Consider the following 11,409-nt stretch of genomic DNA (forward strand, 5'->3'; position numbering starts at 1 on the left):
ATCCACCTCCAAACCACTCGTATCTATACACAAACGACTCAATAATATCAATTATTGCTAAAGGAATCAATTACAATGCATAAATTTAGATTTCCCAAACTTTCCCCCAAAAAGTCAAAAATCGCCACCGGGCCTGCTTGGTCAAAACCTGAGGTTCGGACCAAAATCGATTTATCCATTCACCTCCGAGCCCGATTATATAATTTGTTTCAAAATCTGACCTCAATTCGAGGTCTAAATTCCAATTATACAAAAATCCCTAATTCTACCCCAAACCCCCAATTTCCACCATGAAAATCCTAGATTTTAGGTTGAAAACTCATGAAATGTAATGGGTAATTGAAAGAAAGTAGGTTAGAATCACTTACCAACAAATTGGGGAAGAAAATCTTTTAGGAAAATCGCCTCTAGGTCTTCTAGTTTTGAAATTTTGAAGGAACGGAAAAAATCCCGTTTTGGTTCTATTTGAATGACTAGGCGTCAGGTATTCATCGCGTTCGCGTGAATCCTAATGCATTCGTGAAGAGCAGTGCCTGTTAGGCTTACGCGATCGCGAGAGGCTACATGTGTTTGCGTAGGTTTAGCCCCCCTGACCTCTGCGTTTGCGAGACAAGACCCGCGTTTGCGTAGTGTAACCTCAAGTCTCCTACTCAGCCTAGCTAACGCTACGCGTTCGCGTGTGACAGGTCGCGTTCGCATAGAGCAAACCCCCCCCCCCCATTGCTCCATGTTTGCGACCATAGTCTCGCGTTCGCGTAGTGTAAAATCCCCCCCCCCCAAACCCAGATCCCCTTCGCGATCGCGAGAATGGCTTCGCGATCGCGAAGCACAACACACAAGAACACTAGCTGCACCTAAAACATCAGATGTTTCTAAGTCCAATTCACCCCGTAGACTATCCGAAACTCACCCGAGCCCTCAGGGCTCCGAACCAAACATGCACACAAGTCCTAAAATATCATACAAACTCGCTCGCGTGATCGAAACACCAAAATAATGCCAAGAACTACGAATCGGACACCGAATCAAAGGAAATTTTCAAGAAGGCTTTAAAACTTCTATTTTCACAACCGAACGTCCGAATCACGTCAAATCAACTCCGTTTCTCACCAAATTCGACAGACAAGTCATAAATATTATAGTGGACCTGTACCGGGCTCCGGAACTAAAATATGGACCTGGTATCAACAAAACCAAACCTTAGTTAATTATTAAAACCCATTAAACTTCCAGATTTTCAATTTTCAACAAAAATTCATAACTCGATCTAGGGACCTCTGAATTCGATTCCGGACATACGCCCAAGTCCCATATTTCTATACGGACCCACCGGGATCGTGAAAATATGGATCCGGATCCGTTTACTCAAAACGTTGACCGAAGTCAACTCAAATTAATTTTTAAGGCAAAAATTCTTATTTTTATCAGTTTTTAACATTTAAGCCTTCCGGAAGAATACCCGGACTGCGCACGCAAATTGTGGAAGGCTAAAATAAGGTCTTTGAGACCTCAAAACACAGAATTTGGTTCTAAAATATAAGATGAACTATCAGGTCATCACAGTAGCCCCCACAAATAGAAACACATAATGATTTGATTCACCTATGGGGATAATTCCCTCTTACAAGGTTAGAAAGGAGACTTACCTTGCTCTGAAATTCCATAACCGGCTCCAAAGCCTTTCCAACAAATCAAACCAATGCACATCGCTCCAAACTAGTCAATAAAGGTGCAAATCCATAAATATATACTCTAATACTCATAATAATTCAATTTACGAAAAATTTCCAACTCCGCTCGAAAAGTCGATAAAAATCACCCTCGGGTCCACGTGCCCGGATTCCGAAAATTTTTGAAGATAAACTTCACCCATAACACCACGAACCCAAATATATAATTTATTCCAAATTCCATGTCCAATTTCATGGTCAAAAATCCAAAAATATAAATTTCTAGGTTGTTTTTCAAAATCCCAAATTTTCAAGTCTAAATCCTTCTATAATCCAAGTATTTAACTTGCAATAGGTGGGAATCACTTACCTTGACATAGATGACGAAAATATCCCTTCCAAGAGCTCCAAAAATTGCCCAACCAAATGAAAAATGGAGGAAAATGGCCAAATCATGTCTTTAAAACTTCACTGCCCAGGTACCCCCTTCTTCGCGATCGCGGAAAGACCATCGCGATAGCAAAGGACAAAGAAACACTGCCTCCAATTTCCTCTTCGTGTTCGCGTCATCCTGGTCATGTTCGCGAACATTATAGACCACCACCCTTCGTGTTCGCCTTCCACCATCCACGTTCGCGAAGGCCAACTGCTCCAGGCCCCGCTCCCTCTTCCTTTTACGCATTCGCCGCACCTCTCTCGCATTCGCGGAGGTTGTTCCAGACCCTCTTCCGCATTCGCAGCCCTCGTGCCGCGTTCGCGATGAACAACCATCAGCAGCCCAAAAATCCTCCCTTCGCGATCGCGGGACTCCCTTCGCGTACGCGAAGGACAACATCAGAACCAGCTACAGCAGCAGCCAAAACAACCTGAATTTATCCGAAACCACCCCGAAACACGCCCGAGGCCCCCGGAACCCCGTCCAAATCGAACAAACTAGTCCCATAACAAAACACGGACCTGCTCGAGGTCTCAAAACATATCAAACAACACTAAAACCATGAATCGCACCCCAAATCAAGCTTAATGAACTTTAGAACTTCAAACTTCTGCGTTCGATGCCGAAACTTATCAAATCACGCCCGATTGACCTCAAATTTTGCACACAAGTCATAATTGACATTACAGACCTACTCCAACTTCCGAAATTGGAATCCGACCCTGATATCAAAAAGTTCACTCCCGGTCAAACTTTCCAAAAACCTTCAAATTTCCATTTTTTTCGCCAAATGACCCCGAAATGACCTATGGACCTTTAAATCCACTTCCGGGCGCGCTCCCAATACCAGAATCAACATACGGAGCTATTCCTAGACTCGAAATCCCAAACGGACATTGATAACATTGAAATACACCTCAACTCAATTTTCTTTTATGAAGTTCTTCCAAAATGCTAACTTTCCACAATAGGCGCCGAAATGCTCCCGGGTCATCCAAAAAATGATCCGGACATACACCCAAGTCCAAAATCATCCCAAAATCATCATACGAACCTCTTGGAACCTTCAAATCTCAATTCCGAGGTCATTTAATCAAAACGTATACCTTAGTAAATTCTTCCAACTTAAAGCTTCCGAAATGAGAATTTTCTTTCTAAATCAACTCCGGATTTCCCAAAATTCAATTCCGACCACACGTATAAGTCATAATACCTGAAGTAAAACTACTTAAGGCCTCAAACTGCCAGACGACATGCTATAGCTCAAAATAACTGATTGGGTCATTATAGTTATTGTAGAGACTTCACGAGTTCATGATTAGTCACCGAATAATTCTACTCCTCTTACGGCATGTTTCCGTGATATATATACTTCATTGAAAGGTTTTAGTTAAAGAAATTACAACTCACATGTTTATTCATGAGTGGGGTTAAAGACCCGTCAAAGCTTCTTATTCTAATGGGATCGGGTCGTTCGCTTCGACACGATTATGTATTTCACTCTTATGGGATCGGGTTGTTCGCCTCGGCAGGATTTATGTACCACACTCTCATGGGAGCGGGTCGTTCACATCGGCAGTTTAATAGATGCATCTGTGGTTCGCGCCGTTTGACCCTCGGCAGTGCACAATTTAAATATTTATGTTGGATCGGGCCATATGCCTCGGCATTTCCTATATCATATCCTCATGGAATCGTGCGTAATATTTAGCAAGAAGCTAGTGTATCTGCTAGTTTTTTCGATTTGAGTTATGACAATCTATCTGATGAGATCGACTATATCTATATATATGCTCCAGTTAAGAAGGAAATTTATAATAGAGAGCTTGAGTTCATCGTAAAGAGGGGGATTTGTACCACATGATTTATACTTGTTTATCTCATTTATTTACTCTGCCTCATATTTACTTACCTCTTTGCTGTACCTGATGTTATTGGACCACTAGTGAGTGTCGATGTCGACCCCTCGTCACTACTCCTCCAGGGTTAGGCTAGATACTTATTATGTACACGTTGATTACGTACTCATACTACACTTGCTGCACATTTTTGTGCAAGTACATATGTGACTAGTGGTCTCGTGAGAGCAGAGGCATGTATGCATGCGGGGACTTACGTGAGTTGCATTCTATATTACGACCCGCATCCGGCAGAGTCTCATTCAAAGTATTTGTATTTCAGACAGATGCTGTATTTTATTTTACATTCCTAGTTGATGCTCATGCACTTGTGACACCGATTTTTGGGATGATTATGGGTTTTTCTGTATTGAAATTGTTTAGAATATTATTATTTACACTGTTAATTCTATCTTTTACTATTTAATTAAAGGAAAATATGACTTCAAAAATATTAAAGTGAGAACCAAATTAAGTATTTATTTTTGGCTTGCCTGACAGCGGTGTCCGGCGCCATCACGACCTTTAATGGATTTTGGGTTGTGACAACATGGTATCAGAGCACTAGGTTCACTTAGGTCTCACGAGTCATGAGCGAGTCTAGTAGAGTCTTGCGGATCGGTATGGAGACGTATGTACTTATCTTCGAGAGGCTACAGGACTATTAGGAGCACTTCCCTTTCTTGATTCCTCATCGTGCGATTTAATTCCTTTGAGGCTTATGACTTTATATCCTTCCTACTCATTCTTATACGATGTTCAGCGCTCATGTCATTTGGGCATCGAGGAGTTGTAGTGGTACTACAGACGTGGGAAGGATGTTTCTCCCTGCATATTCGAGCAAGTTATTATTGTCTTCTTGCGGAAGGGTGTTCTATCATTTTGGCTCAGTAGCTGTACTTCTGATGGTTTTGAGGCTATACGCAGGTTTCCATGATGTTCGTAAGTTATTATCGCACAGTAATGAAGTAATGGTAGGGTGCTTGTTTATGTGTCGAGGCAGTGAATGACTTGAAAGGAGGTTTTTCTCAGTGCATGATTCAGAGGTTCAACATTCTATTTCCAGTGGAGGAAAGGCAATCGGACTATGAATGTTCAGCTTTGGGATAATGGAGAAACGAGACTTGGTATTTTTGAGCTTGGTGGAATTCTTAATTGTGATGTGGTATCATCATTTTTGTTGAACACGTTAAGGTTCGACGGTGTTATGGTCTTCATCAATTTGCCTTCAGGGCAGGGTAGTGTGGAATGGTGCCGGAGAAGCGGTTGTCAGAAATAACAGGGTGTAGTAATTTTGGAATCAAATCGGTGTTTCTAGTATGATGGCTCGATCAAGATGATATTCAGAAAGGTTTAAAGTTAGTAGCGATCGATTGGTTCAAGTGCTACAAAGTTAGATTTTGATTTAAGGAAACAACTGGGCATCGAAGGGTGAGAAAGGACATGTGGGAGGTGTCTTGCGGTGGTTAAATTTTTAGGAGGCCAAGTGTAAGAAGTAGAAGTCGAGTAGTTGCTTAAAGGAGAGGGTTTAACTAAAGTGGGAGAGTGGCAGAGTAACATATGGGTTCTGTGGTAGGATGGCCACATGCCTTGAGGAAAGTTTGGAGCCATTTGGGAATTCATGGTGGGAAAAGACTAGGTCTATGGATTTTATTTGTATGCAACATGACTTCGGATTTGAAATGCATTTTTGCACCTTTAGTTGATGTCAATGGGGAGTGAACAGAGTTGTACAGCTGGTCAATAAGCACGTGATCAGGATGGTTTACTGATTTTGTGGTGTTGACGGAGCTTCTACGAAGAATTCTACTGGCTATCCCGTAAGAGGTCAAATATGTGAATGTGGCTAGTGATTCAGAATGTTCACAAAATGTTTAATAGGAGGATTTTGAGAAATTTGGCAGGTCGATTGTGCAGGCTCATGTCTATGAGGAAGGAGGAATATTGGTGGGTCCTAGGGTTATGTAATTGTAGCTTCAAGCTAAGTAGGAGAGCCCCACCGTCTATGATTGGATTGCGTGGTTGTCTACTTGTGCGGTTTCTGGTTATCGGTGTATTGGTAGGTTATTACGACTAAGGAAAGAAAACATCAGTGATAATTTGAGCAAAGGATATGGGGGAATGTGTGCTATATTTGGCCTTGTCGATTAGTGTTCAGGCTTTGGGAAGACTCAGAGTTTATGCTTCGTGTAGATGTGATGTACAAGGAAAGGAATTTAGCCGGTTGCTTCTTTGAGAAAGTGTTCATGTGTTAGAATGGCCTTGGAGTTTGATCATAATTGGGAACAAGTCAGAGTGGGTGACTCTCAACAATGGTCCTAGTGGGTTCAAAAATGTAAAGTGTGGTGCCTAAGAATTTCGAGTCCGTAGTATGGTTAAGTATCGAGCTTTTGCAGTGATTTATGAAAGGGGCTTGGAGTGTTCTACTTTATCTTCGGTTTGCAGTATGGCATTGAAAGAATGGGAGAAAAAAACTTCGGATTCATAGATGGATTTTCAGAATGGGTGTACCAGTTGAAGATGCGAATATGCGCATAAGAAGGGTATGAGATGGATCGTGGGTTTTGGAGACAACGTGGTCTCGTGAAATAAGGTCACTCAGGATGAGTGCGGATTTGGGTTCATGATGTTTTAAATGGAGATATTATTATTATTCCTAAGGCAAGTCTGGAGTAAATTAGAAGAAGTCGGATCGGTTAGCAATGGTTAAATTGGTATGACGGTGGCAATGATCAGTTCCTTCAGCGTGTTCAGTTATGCATGTGATTTGTGGCAGTGTGCGCGAGGCTTGAAGGCCGCCGTAATTGATTTATTTGGAGGCATTTGATTATTAAGGCTTGTTATGTATAGATGGATCCCGTAAGAGTTATGGTGGTTTAGACCATAACTTGAGGTTTGTATTTTCTACGATTATGAGAATTCAATTGCGTGTGGCAATGGTTCTCCTGAAATGAGTTAAGTAAAAGGTTGCTATGTGATGGAGTGTTTAGTCTATTAGTGGATCAGGAGTCAGGATGGAATTCTCGTACTTTCGCGTAGTGGCATGTTAAGTGCAGTGAGCTGCAGGGGAATTGGAAGCTGAGGATCAAGGTTACAATTTGGTGTCGACAAGAATGTCAAGAGCTCGGATGAGAGGGAAAGAATTCAGATGTTTAGAGTAAGCTGGTATTTTCTTTAGCGTCACCTGAGATCGGTGTCATGTGGAAGAGGCTTTGTGTATGGACTTGTAGATTTTTGACTCACTCTACAGAATTAGAACAACTGGTGGTATGGATGTGCGGACCTTGCTACCTGAGCGGAATGGTCGTGGGAGCATGCCCCACGGGGAGATTTGTATAAGTGTGACATGTCAGTCACTTGATTGTTAAAGATTGAGACCGAATGTGGAGGTCATGGTAATATCACAAGTGTGGGAATTTATGCCCGAGAGGCATTCTATACCTTGGGTTGTGGACCATGTGAGTTCGTTTCGGATTTGACGGTTGTTCTTATGAGTCGTGAATAGGTCATTGTGGGTCCTTGAAGGGTTATTAGCCCAGTGCAGTACGATCAGAATCAACTTGAGGTCCGTGGATGGATCTAAATGTGAATGTGGGCTCTATATCAAGTCGGGTGTGTTCATTTCAGCATAGCGTTGTCTTCGGAGGGGTCTTCAGGCCTTGGATGATATTTCTATTGTCGGCCTTTTCGTGTAGTCTCTATTGTGACATGTGGGTTATGAGGCTGTTTGATTATTCGCACTCGTAATGAGATCTCGTATAGTTTGTGGTGTTATGTGAGTAGGATGGCTCTCGAGATGCAGATCATGTATCGCACCTTAGTGGTGCTTGAGTTTTATAGCGCGTGACGCTACCTGTCTCCCCAGGATTTGTATTATGCACTTGGCGTGCTTATGGTTGATATTCGGGCATTTCGCGAGTATAAGCGTTACAGCTCGATGTGTGATTTCTTTAGATTATTATGTGTGGATCAGGTGGCACACCACCACGGGTATATGGTTGGATCGGGTGGCACGCCGCCACATATATGTTTTTTAGATCGAGTGGCACACCGCCACGGGTATCATGGTTGGATCGGGTTGCACGCCGCAATGGTATCATGTGTGGACCGGGTTGCACGCCGCAACAATGTGATATTGAGTACAGTTTCCCATATCTATTATTGTGTGTTTTGCTTCTCGTTTCCTGAGGAAGGTCCATAGCATCTTTTCTGTTATTTAAATTAGTTACGTGGGTTGAGTAGATCTTTCCAGAGTTCGTTTCCTTATGTATCACATTCGAGTTTGTAGCTTGTTGGCACATTGTGGCATCATATGAGACTTTTGGCAGTGTCTGAGGTGGCTTACTGCCTGAGCAGCTTGTACTGGGTGAGACGAGATTATTGGACCTGGGATCAGTGCGATCAGATTTATATGAAGCATATTAAAGAGTAAATATTATTATTCAGTCTAGAATGAGGTAATGGTTATTGTTGGGAGGAGAGACTCCATAAATTGTGATTTGGCAGGTGGTTATGAGTTCTATATGTCTTTTCTATCGTGGCAGTATTGCTAGAGTTAAAGAAAGGCTTTATTGGTCGTGAGGTACACTACGAGCTTCGGTCAGTGGAAATTTTAGCTGTTGTGCTTTGGAAAGATTTGCTTGGGCAAATGAGTCACGCGGTGCATGGTACAAATTCAATAAGGGTATACAATCGTGCTTGGTGCAGTATGTAGTGATTAATGCGGTGTTCGTATATTGGAAACAGGCTTGGTGGAGAATTCCGGATGTTGGAATTTGCACTAAGGCTTATTTGACTAAATAAAAGAGAGAATCTTAAGATTGACTCGAGCTAATGTGCCCAACTGGGTTGTGGTGGCACGGATAGGTGCACGAGTTGTTGAACAGTGATTTCAGGAAACTCTAGAGCAGTTCTTAGTACGTTCGAGGACGAACGTATGTTTAAGTGGGAGAGAATGTAATGACTCGACCAGTCGTTTTGAGCTTTAGCGCATCGTTCGGCGGTTTGAGGCCTTGATTAGCTTCATTTCAAGTATTATGACTTGCACTTATAGTCAAATTGAATTTCGGGAAGTTCGGAGTTAGTTTGGGAAGAAACTTCTAATTTCGGAAGCTTTAAGTTGGAGGGATTGACTGAGGTTTGAATTCTGAGTAAACGACCTCGGAATCGGGATTTGAAGGTTCCGACAGGTTTGTATGATGATTTTGGACTTGGGCGTATGTATGGATCGGGTTTTGGATTATCCGGGAGCGTTTCGGCGCCTATTGTGGAAGGTTGGCATTTTGGAAGAATTTCATAAATTTGGGTTGAAGTGCATTTCAATGCTATTGATGTCCATTTCGGATTCCAAGTCTGGGAATAGCTCTGTATGTTGATTCTGGTATTGAGAGCGCATTCCGGATGTGGATTTGAAGGTCCGTAGGTCATTTCGGGTCATTTGGTGAAAGTTAGAAATTTGAAGGTTTTTGAGAAGTTTGATCGGGAGTGGACTTTTTGATATCGAGGTCGGATTCCGATTCCAAAAGTTGGAGTAGGTTCGTAATGTTGAATGTGACTTGTGTGCAAAATGTGAAGTCAATCGGACGTGATTTGATAGGTTTCGGCATCGAATGTAGAAGTTTGAAGTTCTAAAGTTCATTAAGCTCGAATTGGGGTGCGATTCATGATTTCGATGTTGTTTGATGTGATTTGAGGCCTCGAGCAAGTTTGTGTTATGTTATGGGTAATGTTTATCTTCAAAAAATTTCGGAATCCGGGCACGTGGGCCGAGGGTTACTTTATCGGCTTTTCGAGCGGAGTTGGGAATTTGTCTAAATTGATTTGTTATGAGTATTAGAGTATATTTTTTATTGGTTTGCACATTGTTTGACTAGTTTTGGAGCGACGGGCATCGGTTTGAGGTGTTAGAGGGCTTTGGAGCCGATTATGAAATTTCGGAGCGAGGTAAGTCTCCTGTCTAACTCCTATGTGTTGTATATTGTTGTGTGCTACTTGTTATGGGAGCTACGTACGCGCGAGGTGACGAGAGCCCGTACGTAGCTACATTCATGTTATTGTCCTAGTAGGTTTAGGTTCACATCATGCTATAGCTGTATTATTTGAGCAGCCTCTCGCCTATTAAATTCCTCTGTTTTACATTACTACTTGAGACTAGACTTGTTATTGTAGAGACTTCACGAGTTCATGATTAGTCATCGAATAATTCTACTCCTCTTACGGCATGTTTCCGTGATATATATACTTTATTGAAAGGTTTTTGTTAAAGAAATTACAACTCACACGTTTATTCGTGAGTGGGGTTAAGGATCCCGTCAAAGCTTCTTATTCTAATGGGATTGGGCCCCTCAGCATGATTATATATTTCACTCTTATAGGATCGGGCCGTTCACATCGGCAAGATTTATGTACCACACTCTCATGGGAGCGGGTCGTTCACCTCGGCAGTTTAATAGATGCATATATGGTTCGCGTCGTTCGACCCTCAGCAGTGCACAGTTTAAATATTTATGTTGGATCGAGAATCGTGCGTAATATTTGAAAAGAAGCCAGTGTATCTGCGAGTTTTTCCGATTTGAGTTATGACAATCTATCTGATGAGATCCACTATATCTATATATATGCTCTGGTTAAGGAGGGAATTTCTAATGGAGAGCTTGAGTTCCTCGTAAAGAGGGGGATTTGTACCACATGATTTATACTTGTTTATCTCATTTATTTATTCTGCCTCATATTTACTTACCTCTTTACTGTACCTGATGTTATTGGACTACTAGTGAGTGTCGATGTCGACCCCTCGTCACTACTCTTCCGGGGTTAGGCTAGATACTTACTGGGTACACGTTGATTACGTACTCATACTACACTTGCTGCGCATTTTTGTGCAGGTACATATGTGACTAGTGGCCTCGTGAGAGCAGAGGCATGTATGGATGCAGGGACTTATGTGAGCTGCATTCCATATTACGACCCGCAGCCGGCAAAGTCTCCTTCAGAGTATTTGTATTTCTCCTGTCCAAATTTATATTCTGGACATATGCTGTATTTAATTTTACATTCCTAGTTGATGCTCATGCACTTGTGACACAGAATTTTGGGATGATTATGGGTTGTTCTGTATTGAAATTGTTAAGAATATTAGTTTTACACTGTGAATTCCATCTTTTATTATTTAATTGAAGGAAAATATGACTTCAAAAATATTAAAATGAGAACCAAATTAATTATTTATTTTTGGTTTGCCTGACACCGGTGTCCGGCGCCATCATGACCTTTAATGGATTTTGGATCGTGACAGATGTGGTCCTTTTTTTTTGTAATTTTTGTTGTTGTTGCATGTAGATATGTCAGAAGAACGGTTAATAAAATAGATTTGTATTTTAATCATGGTGGCGATTGGAACTGGAAC

Source organism: Nicotiana tabacum, chromosome 4 (assembly GCF_000715075.1).
Source record: "Nicotiana tabacum cultivar K326 chromosome 4, ASM71507v2, whole genome shotgun sequence".
NCBI lineage: Eukaryota > Viridiplantae > Streptophyta > Magnoliopsida > Solanales > Solanaceae > Nicotiana > Nicotiana tabacum.